Source organism: Salminus brasiliensis, chromosome 25 (assembly GCF_030463535.1).
Source record: "Salminus brasiliensis chromosome 25, fSalBra1.hap2, whole genome shotgun sequence".
In the NCBI taxonomy this organism is placed as follows: domain Eukaryota; kingdom Metazoa; phylum Chordata; class Actinopteri; order Characiformes; family Bryconidae; genus Salminus; species Salminus brasiliensis.
The window spans coordinates 1271135-1276794 of record NC_132902.1 but is presented as its reverse complement, the minus strand read 5'-3'; the positions used below and the strand labels follow the sequence as shown (position 1 = coordinate 1276794).

The window sequence follows — 5660 nt, the reverse complement described above, 5'->3', positions numbered from 1 at the left end:
ATCTATCTGTGTCTATATATGTGTCTGTCTGTCTATGTCTATCTATCTATATATCTATCTGTCTGTCTGTCTATCTACCTGTCTGTGTCTATATATATGTCTGTCTGTCTGTCTATATGTGTCTGTCTATATGTGTCTGTCTGTCTATCTATCTGTCTGTCTGTGTATCTGTCTTTCTGTCTGTCTGTCTGTCAGTCTATCTACTTCTCTCTGTCTGTCTGTCTGTCTGTTCGTGGTGGTTAGGAGGTTATATTAGGCCTAAGTTTAGCTTCCGGTGAGAAACAGGGGAATGATGATCTGACCTCAGCCTCTGACCGGAACTACTGTGGACATCGTGCACGCCTGCGATTGGATCATTTGAATACAGCAGAGCCAGACATCGGTCGCCATGACTACAGCGCCATCAGTGGTCCTCCGCCATGAACGTGTTTAAATCCACGGTTTAGGCCGAAATCCTGCTGCGATGTCTGAGGCATGAGTCAGTGGCAGCCGTCAGTGGCAGGTCTTCATTGAAGCCATGTGGCTGCGCTGCCCTGTGCTGTGCTAGCTGCTCATTCCAGGCCTTGTTTACCCGCCGCCGCTGCAGAGTGTGTACATAGTGTGCCCCTCTCTTCATTCTGTAGATGCTTGTCTCTTCCGGCTGCTGTGATCCCTCTGTGTTTCCTCCTGACGAGCCTGAAGGCGCTCTCTCTTTCTCACACACACACACACACACCCACACACATACTTACACACACACTGAGTATGAGAAAGCCAGCAGGAATGCTTTCCTGGGATAGATCTGAAGCTGCGGATATTGCAACGACGGACCACAAGCTTTGCTCTCAACCGGAGTCATATCAGACGCCTCTAAGCAAAGCTGAGTGGGTGGGGCTAAACTGCTTATTATTATTACATTAATAACGCTCTAAATGTAGGTATTGTGATATACACTGAGGAGGAGGAGCTACAGTCTCTCATTAGGGTGAATATTAATAACGCTCTAAATGTAGGTATTGTGATATACACTGAGGAGGCGGAGCTACAGTCTCTCATTAGGGTGAATATTAAGAACACTCTAAATGTAGGTATTGTGATATACACTGAGGAGGCGGAGCTACAGTCTCTCATTAGGGTGAATATATATTAATAACGCTCTAAATGTAGGTATTGTGATATACACTGAGGAGGCGGAGCTACAGTCTCTCATTAGGGTGAATATTAATAACTCTAAATGTAGGTATTGTGATATACACTGAGGAGGCGGAGCTACAGTCTCTCATTAGGGTGAATATTAATAACTCTAAATGTAGGTATTGTGATATACACTGAGGAGGCGGAGCTACAGTCTCTCATTAGGGTGAATATTAATAACTCTAAATGTAGGTATTGTGATATACACTGAGGAGGAGGAGCTACAGTCTCTCATTAGGGTGAATATATATTAATAACGCTCTAAATGTAGGTATTGTGATATACACTGAGGAGGCGGAGCTACAGTCTCTCATTAGGGTGAATATTAATAACGCTCTAAATGTAGGTATTGTGATATACACTGAGGAGGAGGAGCTACAGTCTCTCATTAGGGTGAATATATATTAATAACGCTCTAAATGTAGGTATTGTGATATACACTGAGGAGGCGGAGCTACAGTCTCTCATTAGGGTGAATATTAATAACATTCCAAATGTAGGTATTGTGATATACACTGAGGAGGAGGAGCTACAGTCTCTCATTAGGGTGAATATATATTAATAACGCTCTAAATGTAGGTATTGTGATATACACTGAGGAGGCGGAGCTACAGTCTCTCATTAGGGTGAATATTAATAACATTCCAAATGTAGGTATTGTGATATACACTGAGGAGGAGGAGCTACAGTCTCTCATTAGGGTGAATATTAATAACGCTCTAAATGTAGGTATTGTGATATACACTGAGGAGGCGGAGCTACAGTCTCTCATTAGGTTGTTCTGCAGATCTTGTCCGAACCTGAAAGAATGTATATGTGGGCAGAGCTTGGCTGGGGCAGTTGTTGGTGCTGATATATTTAAGAAGATACTTGCTGACCCTCGAACCTCGATCAGTCGCTGAAGGCCCACAGCACTGACCCAAGCGCTGCAGGCTGGGATGAGTGAATGAGCTCTAATGATAATGAAATGTTCTCCGTAATGAGCCCAGAGAGGAGAACGGAGTGCGGTTCTCTGCGTACTGTGACTGAGGCTCGTCAGAGGCTCCGGTACTTTTCTCTCTTATGGTCTGTAAAAAATGACACTCAGGCCATTATGAATCACGGCGGCAATAAAAGCAGCGCTTTAACGGCAGTGGGATTATGTCACCCATCTGGTTTACGTCTGTCTGGTCCAGTCAGGCATATAGCTCGCAGTAATGCGGCCGGATGGGGCCAGTTTGACGCAGCGCTGACCGTTCCCCGTTGCAGGATATCCGAAATGAGGGCAGGTCAGTGGTGGCTGGAGAATGTGAGCTGGAACCGTAAAGCGTAGAATCTGAAGAACGAAATGTGGCACTATAAGGGTCCACTTCACTGGGCCCTTAGTTAACCCCTTAAAGCCTGCATACCTGAAGCCCACCTCAAATCCGTACCCTTATCCCCTTATATAGAGCTATTTACAGTGGATACTGAATAATTCATACTGGATCATGAATAATTCATATTGGATACTAAATAATTCATACTGGATACTGAATAATTCATAGTGGATACTGAATATTTCATTGTGGATACTAAATTAATTATAATAGATAGAATAATTAATAGTAGATACTGAATAATTCATACTGGATACTAATTAATTTGTAGTAGATACTGAATAATTCATACTGGATACTGAATCATTCATACTGGATACTAATTAATTTGTAGTAGATACGGAATAATTCATAGTAGATACTGAATAATTCATACTGGATACTGAATCATTCATACTGGATACTAATTCATTTGTAGTAGATACGGAATAATTCATAGTAGATACTGAATAGTTCATAGTGGATACTAAATAATTCATACTGGACACTAAATAATTCATAGTGGATACTGAATAATTCATAGTGGATACTGAATAATTCATACTGGACACTAAATAATTCATAGTGGATACTGAATAATTCATAGTGGATACTAAATCATTCATACAGGATGCTGAATGATTCATAGTAGATACTGGATAATTCATAGTGGATACTAAATCATTCATACAGGATGCTGAATGATTCATAGTGGATACTGGATAATTCACAGTACATACTATATTATAAATTATAGGCAAATACATTCATAGTGGATACTGAAGAACTCTTAGTAGTTACAAAATCATTCACACTGGATACTGAATAATTCATAGTGGATACTGAATAATTAAGAAATTTCCATTCAGGGGAACTGTGGAGACAAGATCTGGAAGACCGCTCTGTGTTCTTCACATTCTGCTGCCACAGATTCTCTCCATTCTTTGAGCTGAGATCTGGACTTTGCCTTCGACCACTCCAGCGCTGTCTGGCCTTGTGCCCGGCTTCGCTGTCCTGCTGAAAGGGGTCAAGTTTCTCCCGAGCTTGAAGCCGTGAGGTCATCTCGCTAATTCCGTTTTCCGTAACGTCGAAAGGAGCAGCAGGTGACTCTCCCTCAGCTCAATGAATCTCGATGAGGGCGAGATCACGTAGAGACGTTATTGGTGGTCTAACAGCGGAAAAACGGCACCTAAAAGCCCGTTAAAAGCTCAACAAACACCATAGTGTCTCCTTAATGACCGAGCCTGGCCTGGGCAAACAGAGCCATCCTCCCCACAGCGGACTTCCTCCTCCGAAAACACACATACACCCTCACCCACTCTCCGCCGCCTAATGCAGCGTGCTATACGGCCGCTTGTATCCGCCGCGCTGATGAAAGCCTGAGCAGGTGCCATTTCACACCTTATGTACTTTATTGATTTCCCGGCAGCGGCGGGGGTCAGCGCTGCGGCCTGACGGGTGCTAGGTGTCGGTTCCGCACCTCTTATCGCCAGTTTCGCAGTTTTCGACGTGCAGATGGCTTTTTTTATCGATCAGCCAGAACATTAGCACCACCCGCCCAATATCGAGTAGGCCCCTCTTGTGCCGCCACAACAGATCTGACCGTTGCAGGCATGGACCCTGATGGTGTCCGGCGCTTTTAGTAGGTACTGACCACTGCATCCTGGGACGGAACATCTCACAAGACCTCATAGTAGTTACTGAATAATTCATAGTGGATACTGAATAATTCATAGTGGATACTGAATAATTCATACTGGACACTGAATAATTCATAGTGGATACTGAATAATTCAGGGTGGATACTGAATAATTCATACTGGACACTGAATAATTCATAGTGGATACTGAATAATTCAGGGTGGATACTGAATAATTGATACTGGATACTGAATAATTCATAGTGGATACTAAATAATTGATACTGGACACTGAATAATTCATAGTGGATACTGAATAATTCACAGTAAATAGTTGGAGGCATGGACCAGCGCCAAGGCTATAGGTCTTTAGTCAGTAAGTTGTGAGGTGGGGACTCCATGACCTTTGATCCTTCTTCCTTGGGGCACTTTAAGTAGGTACTGACCACTGCATCCCGGGACAGAACATCTCACAAGACCTGCCTGATGTTTCGGAGATGTTCTGACCCAGTCACCTTCATCACCTTTCAAGAACTGACTGTTTACCTGGGCCACTGCGACCAGTGGTGCTAATGTTATGGCTAACTGAGGTTCATTATGCAGATGTTCCTACTAAGGCCGGGTGAGTTGAGCTGCGATTGGAAGCGTGGGGTTCACGGGTGCGTTGACCATCAAATAAAGACACCCAAAGCCTGTTTACTGACCAATCTGTAGCTTTGAACCAAGCCAAGAGCTTCCAGAAGATCTCAGAAGACGTCCTGTGGAGATGCACGATGCTGGAAATGGCTGCAAAAGCATTGCTGAAGACCTAGGTGATCATCCGTCCATGGTTAGTTGGGTCATCCTGTTAAGATCACAATGGGCGACACAGTGGACACAGGTGAGGAAGATGCTTCAGAGGGATCATCAGAACATTTTAGAGGAGAAGGTAAGGTCAGCGGTCCATGACCTCAAGCTGAGAAGATGCTGGGTTTATAGATGGTGAGGAACAAGCTTCCATGACTAGATGTAGGTTCATCTTCTCGTATTTGATGAATCTCCACTGGAGGCTCTAAAGCTCGGACTCTCCGCTAAACGCATTTTTGGACCGAGGCGTGAATAGCTGAAGGACCGCGAGGCTGAAGCTCCTCCAGATTAATCAAAACACCGCCGACAGCCTGCAGCCGACCGAGCCATGGACAAGTGCTCTCCATAGCCAGATACATTTTACAGAGCTCTGCTTTTGGAGGGAGATCAGAGGCCGCTATTAGCCAAGCCTCCTCGAGCAGAACTGCTGATCCTGGATCAGCGTCTGCTCTTATTTAACTGGAGAAGAACGACGGCCCCAGGAAACGAGGCCAGGAAACCCTTCCACAACCCTTCCGCAATGGATGCGACTTAAACTTTTGGATTGGATGAGTTGGGGAGGTGACGATCATCATCATCATCATCATCATCATCGTCATCTTCATCATCCAGCATCCTAACCATACTACATACATATCATACCACAGCCTCGCTCCAACAAAAG

General features: G+C 44.2%; 1 protein-coding gene across 2 annotated transcripts in view; it reads right to left on the bottom strand.

The window, feature by feature from the left end:
• Positions 1 to 834, bottom strand: part of dpp4 (dipeptidyl-peptidase 4) — a 22167-nt gene extending 21333 nt beyond the window's left edge. For both annotated transcript variants that reach the window (XM_072671421.1, XM_072671420.1), the window contains exon 1: positions 1 to 834. This exon is cut by the window's left edge. The gene's annotated coding sequence lies outside the window, so the exon portion shown is untranslated.
• Positions 835 to 5660: the final 4826 nt, after the last annotated feature.